The sequence below is a fragment of the Idiotropiscis lumnitzeri genome, chromosome 19 (genome assembly GCF_059441095.1).
Source record: "Idiotropiscis lumnitzeri isolate Australia: NSW breed Sydney's pygmy pipehorse chromosome 19, RoL_Ilum_1.0, whole genome shotgun sequence".
NCBI classification, from domain to species: Eukaryota; Metazoa; Chordata; class Actinopteri; order Syngnathiformes; family Syngnathidae; genus Idiotropiscis; species Idiotropiscis lumnitzeri.
Genome location: NC_142409.1, coordinates 4,209,050 through 4,223,009, shown reverse-complemented (window position 1 = coordinate 4,223,009; position 13,960 = coordinate 4,209,050). Strand labels below are relative to the sequence as shown.

General features: G+C 42.3%; 1 protein-coding gene across 2 annotated transcripts in view; it reads left to right on the top strand.

Annotated features, from left to right (window-relative positions):
- The window catches only part of zfhx4 (zinc finger homeobox 4), a 77,872-nt gene that overhangs the window by 42,203 nt on the left and 21,709 nt on the right, over window positions 1–13,960 (top strand). The gene's annotated exons all lie outside the window — the stretch shown is intronic.

The following is a 13,960-nucleotide window of genomic DNA, read 5'->3' as shown; positions in this document are numbered from 1 at the left end:
TAATCTCTCCAAAATGAGCATACTGTTCCTATTAGGCTGCCGCGCTTATATCTCCCACACACACACACACACACACAAGCTGCGTGCACAGGGACATCCCAGGCAGGCGGGCAGCTTATGAAATTTCACCTTGGGAGGATCTCGCAGCCTGTGCACACTTACAATCAACACACACACACACACACGCACACGCACACACATATGCAGCCTCTCCCTGGAGTGAGCTTTCATTTCCTTTCTCATGACCAAAGCAATTTGGCTTTCATTTAAGGGTCTCCGTCCTGCCAGCAGCTAATAAGTGTAACAGAACTGTAAAACATTCAGAGAGAGCAAAAAAAAAAAAAAAAAAAAAGGAGAAGAAAGATTAATCGTTTTTCTTTGAGTGGGGGTTTGATGGTTGGTGAGGGTGTAAGGGGAGGGGAGGAGGAGGAGAGCGGGGTCTTGTGGTGTAATTTAAACCAGAAGAGTCAGGGTCCATTATTTAGTCATCCTTATGTTAATGCTGCAGGGAGAAAATGAACGCTTAACTTGTTTTTGCTTTGCTTGACCTGAAGGAGTGGGCGGGGCTTGGGATGAGGGGGGGTAACATGCTTTGAATAGCATTCCAGTACAGCATTTGGCCTGACATCTGCTTCCCAAAGTGTCCCGTCTTGACCACACTCTCCCCACCCTGACATGGACACTCATTACTGGTGCAACTTTGATTTTAATTACACACAGATCACATTTCTGCAAGGTTTGGAGTACTTCAACGCCACTTCCGCATCTCTCCTGTTTAGTCCTGCTTACCCCCAGTTTATATGAGCACAACCGCATTTTCGTTAAAAAAAAACCAACATTCAACCGCTGCACCTAATTCAAAATCTCAACTCCTCAAATGCACCATATTTGTCACCACTGCCGTCCTTTCATATTCTTACCCGATGGGGAATTTCCAAGGGAAACTACTGTAATGCTCAAACGGAAGCTTGCCGCATCCAAACCACTTTTTTGGCTCCCCCCCCCCACTCTCTCCTTTGCCCTCCTTTTTTTTTGCTAGGCTATATATTTTAAGTGATCAGGCTGCATGTCAGATATGTCAAGGGTATTTTGTTTTACAGCGTACACATCAATACATTTTTTTTCTTTGGTCAACCAAAGCTCAATCCTTTGAGAGTCAGTGACTAAAATAGGAGATTGCAGCCTAGTTATATGGTTAGATAACATCCTAACTATTTTATCCGGTCAAAACTTTTCTCTGTAAACATAATATAACACAGTATATATATATATAAATATATATTTTTTTTTTTATTGTTGATTGTAGAGGTTGATCAATAGAATTGTGGTAAGGGCTTGCTTGGTTCTAAACCCTTTTTTGGGGTTTTCTCCCCCCCCTAAAAAAAAAAGGCCTTAACAAATAATTTCAGTAAAGTATAAAAAAGTATAGATTTGTCAACAAAGTCTTGGAATGTAGAGGACTTGAGTTTGGGGGGGAACTGCGGGGCCTCCCCCCTATAATTCTAGCCATTGGTCCATTTAAAAGAGCTTGTATTCGTCTGTATGTGTGCGCATGCTATTATTTTTCTGGGGCTACAACTCCTGACTCGAGCACTTTCGGTTCATTAGAGAGCGGTATGAAAAAGATTAATTTAAGTGCTGACCGGTATCTTTCTCTTAAAGCCGGGACCTGGCGCTGAGCCAGATAATTACAGGCCCATTTGGGAATAAGGGTTCTAATGCTCCAGACTTTATGTACATGTGAATGGCTTTCATTAAACAATTTGGGTGCTGATTTTATGGCCTAATTAAGGGTACAGCAGTGTGGAGCCGCAACATAGGGGAGGAGGTGTTTTGACAGGCGTACGTAAGCAACACTTCTCTAGCTTTGTTACCGTGTCTCTTTGCCTTATTGCACAGGTTTATTTTATCATTTTAATGGTGCCGATGATATTTATGATAGAGTGTTTTGTACTAATCGATATATTGGGGTCAAAAGCAATCAATAGCCTCCTAGCAAAATGGAGGCGTTGTTGATTCAGTCTCAACTCGTTCGCTAGCAGTGTCAGTTATGGGAAGTTGAGCTCCGTCCAAGCCTCCGATTTGGCGGTTTTATTCTGCTTAATACTGCACTTGCCAGGAGTTCAGAACGTTCAAAGACCCACACTATCAAAATACAAAAACATTTAATTAAGTCCATCGATAATTGGTCCCATAGTTTATTAAGGACATGTAGTCAAAATTCCCATCACTTCCTTCAGTGGTTTCTCTCAAAGACAAAAAGCCCATTGTGTCGGTGATAAACTGCGCTTCTGCGTGCACAATTAGAAGTGTTTCAGATAATTAAGTTGATTTGAAAAAAGTGGGAAAAAAAGACAGTTGTAAGAATTAGCTTAAATGAATTGCCTCTCAGCGTGGAAGGACTTTGGAGGCCATTTTGCTTTGAGGGTCATCCAAAAGTTGTTAGGAAAAATTTGATTTTTTTTGGGCACTCTGTAATGAAATTAGGCTCTTAATGGAGCTGTTTAACAAGTCCATGCGGAAGAAGTGCAATGGGACAGCTTGTATGACATGTCCATTTTAGCCAAACTTGCGGAGACTCTCTGAAGTTAAGAGATTTTGCTCTGACGATTTTAGTTCTGCCGTTCCGTCTCCACCGTAACTGTGAGGAAATGTGCGTGCATCGTCGCCCATTAGCCAGCCGTGTGACCATCATGTGTAAGGCTCCTCATAAGCCAGATCAAGCAGAAACACAAGGGCACACTTTTCTTCTCCCTGCATACTTGTTTCTTCTTTTCTTCTCTGTCCTCCATAAAAAAAAGGATGGTAGATGGGATCTCATGGAGGTAATTACTTGTGAGAGCCAGGCCTGTCATCCGTAGCCCCGACCTCCCCCACCTCCCACTACACGCCCCCTCCACCGCCACCACACAACATGCATTAAACAGGGAGGGAGAGGACCTTCTTTGTCTGAGTCCCCCTTCTAAACAAAAGACCTCTTCTAACTTGGAGACCGAAAATACTTTTATCACGCGTGGGTGTGTGTGTGTGTGTGTGCGTACACGACGTGTGTTCTTTTGTTTTCTGTTGAGTGATAAGGCTCTGGGACATGTTTGGTTTTAGTCAAATTATTGTCGCTGTGCTAACCACTTTCCTAGCGGCTGTAGGCTAAAATGAGCCTAATGGACACTTATTATCCCTCCATGTGCTTGGAAATGGATGGAGATGTGGACTTGCATGAGGAGCTTGTTCCTGGATGAATCCTTACCTCACCAGGCTGCGTGTGTGCGTATGCGCATGTGATCACTTGATTTTCAGCAGGGAAAATAGATCATTTTGGAGTTGTCTACGATGACATCAAGATGTCTTTGAGGCATTTTTGGTTTGTCTCTCTCACTTTGGTTCCTTTATCTTTTTTTTCCCCCTGCTCGGTGGGGATGGTTTTGCCATTCCAGTGGTTCTCTTTTATTTTCAGGAAGGTCTCTCTTCAGACAGAAGTCTATTTCCAGGGTTTGTCTCCGTAATTTGCGGCCATCACATAAACATTCACGGATGGTTGGAAGAGCGAGAGAATGGACGCAACACACGCGCGCACAAGCACACACATCTCCTTTGGTTTGCACAATAGGCCACATTACAACCAGATAGACTAACTAACTTGACTTTCTTCTTCTTGTATACTTACCCGCCATAACATCTGGTACCCCAGCACAAGCTAACACTGCCTCAGCAATGTTAATTTTACTGGTTGTTTGTTATTATGGTCGCTGCATCATAAAAGGACATCACAAGTCTCAATATAAACACCACTCACAATTACTGCCACAACAAACCCGTGAGAGTATATATTATTTTTCAATATCATAGAAATTAAAACTTAGTTTTTGGAATGGCTGCAAAATAAGCTGTTTTCTCTCTCTCTCTCTCTCTCTCTCTCTCTATATATATATATATATATGGTAGGGGTGACATTTTTTTGGAAGACCGTCCAAACCATTTTGACAGATGATTTGGATGTAAATAAGTCAGTGTTTACTAACCCATGGCGACAGTTTTCATTTACAAATGTACTTCATATGAAATCTGGCCTTGTTTAATTGAACACAGAGCTTATGCACTTACAGGAAGCTATGAATTATTCTGTTGTCTGAATAGCAACAGGTGGATACACAGGCTGGCTGTACCTTTTTGCCGTCCAATTGCAAAGCATTTATTTTGTTACGGCTGACCGTATATGCCGTGGCATAGATAGAAAAAGTAAATTGTAATAACAAAATAGTGATAATAGTGGTACAATAACAATAGTAATTAATAAGCATGTTATAAACAAATTAAATTTTTTTACCGAACTACACAAGACTTGTTTTTATTATATATTTATTGTTTTTACTAATAGCCAACACATACAAAACCAAACCAAAAACCGTCAGCAGAAAACTGATAGAACTAAAGCGTGGTGTTTGTGAACTGTTCCCAAAGGAAAAAAAAAAAATAAATAAATATATATATATATATATATATATATATATATATATATATATATAAAACACTGCCCTAGAATGTAGCCAATCAATTTCAATGATGAATTAGCCAAAAAAAACTGAAAAAGCTAATACACCACATTCAAATTGCGGAATATATGTATTATTAATTATTAATATAGTTCGGGCAAGCAGTAATTTACCCTCAAAATTCCCCAAACCAAGCTCTCTAAGGCGTAGTGGTCATTTTTTGAATAATTCCATGTGAGCAAATGATAATTACCGTGTGGTTTGCGTGTGCACATACTGTAGGGTGCCTGACTGAAGAAATGAGCCTCGTTCACCATAAACTATTTTTGAAATGGTGTGTCGGGGGGGCGGTCAGAGCGCGGCCCGATTGTTTTTCTTTGAGTGGAGGCAGCTCTTTGGTGGAGGGGGTATTACCCGTGCTAAATTGTTCCCTTATGTTTTCCGCCAAAGATTCTGCGTCCTGCCACACTGACAGTTATAATTTACAAAAATTGCACTGATTATCTGAATTAGCATAGCTGACCATCGCCGCGTTATCCTTATTTACAATACAAAGCCGTAGTAGGACTCTGAGGACGCATACTAAATATGACTTAAGTCTTTTGAAGGAGACGCCTCATCGGTTTGTGATGTCACAAAAGGCCTCTTTTATGGTCCATATGAACCCGGAGCCTCTGGTTCAGGAAGTGTGGAATATAAAGTCCGTCTTGATGAAGAATACTTATTATACACTGTTTTCCATCACTTGGTTTTTTCTTCGTTCTATTTTGTTTTTGGTTTTTCTCCCCCTCCTGACCCCCTCCTTTTTTTTAGCCCCTGCTCTTCTTTATTTCATCCTCCTTCACCTCCATTCTTTTCTTCCCCTGATCCCCTCATACACCCTCTGTCCATTGACTCTTAACCACAGATGGACAAAACAATGGGCTGTGTCACACAGCATTAAGACAAACAATCAGGTGATGGGAGGGGGCCCGTGTGGGACCGGAGCCACGGTAACCAGGCAATGCTCGGGCTTGGTCCAAGCAGCCGCTAATCTGAGACGGCGATGATACAATTCGCAGATGGACATCGGACGTGGCTGACACACACACACACACACACATGCAGATCCACATGATAAGTTGGTATTGTCAGGGAGTATTTCTGTCATCCCTCCCTCCGTCCTCGCTCTCCTCTGTTTCATTCCTACCTCATCCATCAGCGGGAGGTATGGAATTGATAGAGGCTATTGATTACCTATAGCTCAGGCTAATCGTCGCTAACTGGAGGAAGCTTTGCAGCAATAGCCCCTGTCAATGTCTGGTTGTTTGTGTGTGTCAGTTTTCTGAAATGTAGGGTAAAAAAAAAATGGGACTTTAGCCAAGCAAGTGTCGAGAATAAGGAAAATGTAAGTTTTATCTGCCAAATAGTGAGTCCTGCCAAGTTTCACCTCCCACCTACAGTATTGTGATGACAATTCCTCCCCCCTTCGTGCTCTCTCTTTCTCTCCCTCTCTCTCTCTCTCTCTCTCTCTCTCTCTCACTTCTTCATCTCCCTAATAGGAAATTTGAGCGCCCGATGTGAGATTAAAGCTCAGAATCAATGCCTTGTGAGCAATCATTTCCAGACAAAATCTCTTTCATCTTTTCCGCTCCCCTTTGCACCCTCTCCACCCTCTCCTTCATTCTCTTTCGTTTTCTCTCCCACCTCCTAATGCTTACCGGGGGTCCCGTGTCATGACATCCCTTTTTGCTTTTATCATGTACTAATAACACTGTGAAAATAGAGAGAGACAGAAAAAAAATGTGACACTGAATCAGAAAAGGATGCTGTGAGAGAAAGGGAAGCAAAAAAAAAAAAAAGAAAAGAAAAATCCACAGAATGATCCCAGGGTCTCGACTTTGATGTAGGATGTCTTTGTGCAAATTAAACAAATATGCCTCTTCGGATTCATCTCCGAGCTCTTCGTAAGATGACATCTCCTCGTTTGCTCTTTTATAACAAAGGACAGAAGGGAGGAACGAAAGAGAGGAAACATTTCATTTAGAAACATATACACAGATCTGAAAAATGACATTTTATAAAAAAATGGAGTAAGGTTGTGATATTTTTCATTAATATCTCTTGCAGTACTGTATTGATACGCAGTGTCTAAAAGTAGGCATTTTCGCACCTGCGCACCAATTTTGGTTTAACTTCAACCATGGTTAAAATTAATTGTCATATTTTTAATAAAATATAATCGTCTGATTTCATTGAGCAGACTGAGGACGGATGCACGTTGACAGGCTGTATAAATGCAGTATTAAACTGGGAATAATGCTACGGTGATATGAAGACGGGGCTTTCACAACATTGGGAACTTGACATAAACATGCAGTTTCACTTTGCTTTAAGTTGTTCAAAGCTGAGAAAAAGAATTGAATTGAAAAGAGTTTTGTCGGAGGTCATATGGCGTGACTTCTTGGATCTGGAACTTTAGATTACTCACACGCTCAAAAGCCAATATGTTGCAGGTGTCTCCTCTCATTTTTGCCCATTCAATGCAGGCCCCGCAGTGCATTCCGATTTGCACCTGCCTCTCAGATGCAATATTTTAAAACATTTCCTTTCTAATTCATCTCTTTTCATCCACTCCTCCCAGAATGTGCAAAATGACCTGCGCAAAAATATTGTCCGTTTGGCAGCCGCAGGCTGTTAGCAGATAAGCTTCCACATCTGTTTGCTCCCGTGCAACCTGTAGTAAATCAGGTCTTTGCTAAAGTATATTTTTGTTGCTTGTAACAGTTATTTAAGGTTAGTTTTAGTCTGTTATGTTTAATCTGTAAGAAGGCTGTTCCAACGGATTTTTCTGGCTTTGTTTTTTTTCCTGCAAATGTGTATTTTTTTTACGCGTGTTATGTTACTATGATTGCCAAAATATCGCCATAATATTGTATTGTGAGATACTCTGCAACTCTCAGGCTTACATAGGAGGATGCTGCAGTTAAATCCGGTGCTCAGATTTTGGCCAGGACACACACACCTACACGCCTACACACAACTTGGCCAGGGCATTGTTTCCAAACACAGGTTAATGGGGAGTGAGGAAGAGGAGCATTGCAATTTTCTGCTCTTTAGGCACCAGAGAATTCTCTCCAGTGTAAGAGGGACCGCACTCTCCACGTAATAGGCATTTTGCACCCTTTGCACACTCACGCACGCGCACGTGCACCCGCACTGCAGAATCATGTGGGAGTCAAAGAGGCCAGTCCCGAGAGTGCCAGTGAGTGTTAGACATGCATGGAGATGGCAATGAGACAATCAGCATGCTGAAATTGAAACCCTGTTTGGAGTCGCATGGGAAGGGAGGAAGAACAGCCAAGTGGCAGAGAGGAAGAGGAAGAGAAGCCCTCCCGTCTTCCAAAAAAAAAGCATGTATGAGAGGAGGATGAGAGGAAATAGAAAGTGATGTTTTGTTTAATTGCCACATAAGTGATGACAGGGACGGTTATGGCCAAAGAGAAGATGTTGTTTGTAGACAGGGGCTTCAAGCATCTGTGTGTCCATTGTTCCCCCCCCGGCCACATCAACTAGAGGACACCATTAAAGTATTACGGTTTGTGCCATTCCACATCTTTCATCTTAATTAGCAGGAAGACACAACTCTCATCATTTATAATCAGAATAATTACTCTGTAGCGTCCCGTTTATTAATATATACGCTTCACATACCTGAGGACATGAAGTCTAGTGTGTTCACCTATTTTTTTTTTCCTCATGCTCGTCTCTAATTGTCTTTTTTAATGACGATATTCCACTTTGTGCCATCTGTATGTAACAATGACTCAGGTTGTGTCAAAGTGCGGGCCACGGCCTTGTCCGCTTCAGTTAAGCTCATCCCGTCTACTGTTGGAGCCTCCAGCGTGCACTCACACACACACATACGTGTGCGTGCCCACACTAATGTGGCACACACATTCAATGAGACAATACCAATGTGGGAGTTCCTGTATCTGACACAAGATTAAGAAGGCCAAGTGGAAGAATGTCGGGGAACCGCCGTGTTGCATTTGCAAGGAGGAGAAAGGGACCATCTTGTCACACGCACGCACATGCACATGCACATGCCCGCGCAGCCGCAAGAGTCCTGTGCTGTAAGTGAGCAAGTAGCCTCCCTTGCATTATTCACAGCGGCCAAGTGATCGAAGCTTGGTTCAATAGCACTAAAGCGACGCGCGCTGGAGAGATTTGTCTTACAAAACCTTGACACACACACACACACACACACACACCCCACCTCACGTAGTCTGCTCTCACAAACATTGATTTTCGGTGGTGGGATTCTCCCAGGCTTTGGATAAAACGAGGGGCTTCCCCCGTCAAACAAGTCCAAACATACACACATCCAAGGCAATGTATACAATGGTCTTGTAAATTTTTAAAGATGCGGTTTGATGATCGTAGAACAGTGATGACAGCTGACGAATGTGTCAGTAATCTAGCAATAATATTAATTCAAATTTTTAATAATAATTTTTCTGCTAACCTTATTTTAAGGTTACCTTTCAATGCATAATGATTGAATGTAAGCTTTTTAAAGCCAAGTACACTTTGACCAGAGCAAAGCATTTTTGATAAAAAAAAAAGACTTAAAACATGCAATCAGTCTCTGATTTATTAAACTTTAGAATCCTTTCTAAGTTAATTTGTATTTGTCCACAAAAAAAAAAAAAGAAAAGAAAAACAACATAAAGTGTCCTCTTTTGGAGCATAGAAGAGATCTGCAATTTCTGGGAATTAATCCAAATGAAACATAATCTTCAACATACAACCAGAATTTTGCCGACTCTGGTTAGGCCTTTTTTTTTGCACTTGTGCCTGAGTTTTTTCCAGAAGGCTTACGCTTCAACCACGACTCCATTAGTTGCGTCTGTGACGATTTGGGTCAAACCATTCTAGTACGGAGAGAATCTGGGTTCAATCAGAATCAGAATCAGAATCAGTGCAATACAACAATAATTCAGATAAATATATAAATTAGATAAATAAGAGAATAGTTAGTGCAATGGAAAATAATACTGAATAGGATATATAAAAACGCATCACGTTGCTGTTCTGCAAGGTAAGGGTGGTCGTGTGTGTGTGTGAGAGAGTTTAGAATGGAGATGGCTCTTGGAAATTAAATAGAACATTTCTTTTATGAACTTCTATCTTCTATCTTCTTCCTGAAACATTTAATTAATTCAATAATTATTTTTTTAAAGGATTTTTGCAGGTTTGTTTGTTTTATTTAAAATCTCGCGTACCCCCAGGAGTTCCTTCATGTACCCCCAGGGGTACACGTACTCCCATTTGAGAACCACTGCACTAACACACAGATGGACACATAGCTCTCCCCTTTGGACATGTGATCTACCCGTCCCAATCATCTGCCGGACTCCCATCGAACACACGCAAACACACGCACTCACACACATTTTCCCTTCAATCCCAGGTAATGGTTTAGGGCAGAAGGCTTGAAGCGGTGGGCCTCTCTCCCAGTGCCCCGGTGTCTTAAGCTGCCATTGATTAAATGTTAACTGATATACTCGGCCCTGGCAATCTTGTTAGAGTCGGAGCAGGCAGGCTGCTAGACAGACAGTTTAGGACCCGTGCACCCTTTCCTGATCAATAGCGCAGATAAAGATTTCATCCATCAATAAGCTCCCAAAACAAAAGGTATCAGATACCTGATTAGACCCGTGGGGACACACACTGCCACTGCCGCTAAAAGACGCCACAAGATACACCTGAAACACGCACACACACACACACGCACACACGTGCACAAATCACAACCTATTTATTTTTCCCCTCCTGCAGCCCCACCTGAAGTCAATCAGCTCCTCACCTAATAATGTAATTACACCTGATGGGCACACACACACGCACACACGCACACAAACACACACAGTTCAGTTTGCAGATAAGCCAGCTCTGACTTTTCCCCAATGAAGGTTAATTATCCTGTGTAGTTCACTTAAGTGTGCGTGTGTGATTGTGCATGCAGGTGCATGGCAGAGAGCGCGTGTGCGTGGGGGGGGTGTGCGTGTGTGTGTGTGTGTGTGTTTCCTCAATTGCCTGTTCATTTAAATCCTCCAAGCATGCCAAAGGCACCGCAAAATGTCTGAATCAATGTCTGGGCGACCACCGCTGTTAAAATGTATCAATAATGCTCTCCTATCTCCTTTGCCGCTATTGTGACAGCGCAGTTTGAATGTCCAAGCACAGTTGTAATTAAGACTTAATTATGAATCAATAGAAAGAGTCATTTGAATATAGATTTTTTTTTCTTTCAACACCCCACCACTACAGTTTTCCCATGTTTTTTTTTTTCAAACAACAAGGGGAGTCAATAATTCCGTGTCTTGTCATCAAAAGTGCTAATTGGACAGAAAAGAACAACCACGCGTCTTGGCAGCTCTCAAATTATGATTAAAATTATTAGGATGCTGGAAAAAATATGATCTTATTTGAAGGATATTCAAGTGGCATTTGTTGGGGCTGCGCTTGATTATTTATTTTTATTGTTAATTATTATTATGCAAAATGTTCTGTTCGAAGTGGGGATCTTTCTTTGTGCAAAATATGTGCACATATAAACAAAAGGGATATTTCTTTGAAAAACATTTTGACATGATTGTTTGGTTAGTTCTGACTTTTGCACTTATCAGAATATGTTGTGGATTGATACAGAAGAATATAATATTAATGATACTAATAATGTCGCAATCGCCGATATGATCCCGGACCAATCCAGAAAAAGTCCTAGCGAGTGCAAGCCGCTAGCTAACTTGCCTTTCATTTGATTAAATCATAACGTTGCACATTTTGCTCTGCCATTTTGAGGTGCTGTGGGGATTTTCAAGTGGCGTGTCAGGAACTGGGAGTCTAATGCATGGAAACATGGAGCTTTCTGTTTTCTGACGGCTAGCAGAGATAAGGGAGAAATATGGCTGAAGCTCTGGCTCAAATCTAAAACAGATCCCGCTGGAGGAGTGCGGTGGGAGGGAGGTGTAGGAAAGGAAAGTGAGGCTTGCGGGGCGAGGAGGGTGGGGGGGGGTAGCAAGAAATGGGAATATTGTCAATCCTCGAAGTGTCTGGCGGTGTCTCCCTTTCTTTCCCTCTTTCACTCGCTCATTCTGTTCCCCTCCTCACCCCCGCTCCTTGGGTAATCTGATTTATTCGAAGCATATGTGTGCTGCTCTGTCTTTGTCTGCCTCTATTAGGGCCGGTGGGGGCCCATATGACATTGTTTAGCTAGTAATGAAATGGACATTTTTTGCATGTTTTTGAGAAGGTCTAAGGAAAGCCAACACTCCTGCTTTGTAACCATCTGGGAATACCGTCTCCAGGGCATTTGCCGCTGGTCTGTGTGTGTGTGTTTCAAGATGCCTGCGTGTTACGGGTTCCATGTGGTCATTTCTTAGCTGATTCTGAGCAACCTAATGAATATTTCCGCCCGGAGACACTCGTCGTATGCTGAAAAGTCATGCACTCCAGAACACAAAATAACACAAGACATTTTTTTACCCCCCCCCCCCTAAAAGGATGTGACATGTCACATGAGTTTGAAATTGTTAAATGCAAGCGCCCATCATTAAGGAATGTTGCCATGACATGAATGCATTCTCCGTTAATGCGACTTGAATTTTTCATTCATTACAATTACGTCAAACTGTCACACATCATTAAGTTGTTGTGTTGGAAGCTCTGAAAGCAGTCGGTTTCTCTGTTGCTAAAACAATACATCTGCCCGATAGAATAAAGATCTCTTTTTTTAACAATATCTAGTCGTCTCCTGCCATCACGGGGCCATTTGAAAGCGTAGATACACGCGTATCGGCAACGAAGGGCATATGCTCTTAAAAACCACTGCTTTATTTTATTTTATTAGATTTCCTCCTCTTAGCCTTGGTATTAGTTCTGAGAAGAAGAAATAAACCCTGACTACACGACAAGGGCCACTCTGGGCAATTACAAATGATATCTGCCTTGCTGGTATGGCTGTTAACCATTGTAGCGATGGATGTTCAGATAGGAGGAATAAATGGAGGGACAAATAGGATATATTCGGTCGGTGAGCTGTGTGAAAAGATTAAAAGTAGATGGAAAGATAGCTAAATGGATGGATGGATGGATAGAGGGACGAACGTGGCGACGAGATCTTGTCGGGCTGATAGAGTCGGGCAGGTATGTCGAGAAACAGCTGCTTTCTTCATTAGGATCATCTATCGATCTTGGACCCTCGCCGTGCATGATCGTGTGCGTGCGTGCGCGTGCGGGTGTGTGTGTTTGAGTGTGTATTTGCGGAGGAGAGCAGCGACACAAGGCAGCGTCTGTAGATAAGTGCTGGTAATAGAAGAGAATGAATTCTTATCACAGAGATGGGAACGCCATTAACCCTCAGCTCCTTGTGTGTTTCTGTCGCCGTTTCTCTCTCTTTTCCTCCGTCCGTCCCTCCATCCACCGGACCTGACAGGGTCAACCTGGTGAGCGTGTGTGATATTTCCGCCGTGTGTGCCACCTCCGTTTGTTTTGCTGTGCAGACTGCCTCGTCGGCCAGATGTTTATAATCGGGGGCCGGATAAATATTGCGGGAATTAAAGGAAATAGAGCAAAGAGATGAAACAAAGGAGAGGAATTCTCTTCTCAGATGATTCCGAAATCTCCCAGTGAGCTTGTCGTCCCACCTCAACACTCTTGCCCTTCCGCCTCAGGTGATCGAGGCTGGCGAAATGCAATATGGCTGTTGTGTAAGACACAGGTGTTTATGTGTGTGGAGGTGTACTGTCGGAGTGCAAAGCAACGCTGAACAAGGCCAGGTGTTGCACCAGAGAACCTTTTGAAGCCATTATCCGGTCTTTTGTGTTTGGCATTAAAGAATCATATACATTACCTCTCATCCATGCCGAACTGAAAATGAACCTCCCCCTCTCTTAACGAGCAACAACAGCTTACTTCTGTATAAGCGAGCTTTTAATCTAGGTTATGTTTATTGAGAATGCATTTCATTTTTCTGAACACTAATACGTGTTTTGTTAGTTGCCCGCAAGACAGCAGAGCGGGCAATTTGAGGGAAAATGAAATACAATATGGTGTCTCAGGAAGTCGTAATTGACAACAACAAAGCAAATTTGAAGCTGCTGATACGAGCATTTTTTTTCCCCCCTCTCCACACAAAAGTAATTTTTCAGCATATTCCGTCATTGACAGTCACACCGGGAGTGTGTTAAATGTGACAATGCTATTGTCTGACGCTCCAGGTTGAGCTGAAGCTAAACACTTTATTTTTATTTTTTTTGCTGGCGTAATATGTTCTGCTGTGTTTTTAAGCAATAAATAGTCCAGTGTGGGTGGATTCGAGCATGTGGATGGAAACACGTGTGTTTATATGTTAGCATGTGGGCTGCGGAACGCTGCATTAAATACATGGAGCTCTACGTGGGTGTAAATGCGTGCATGTGAAG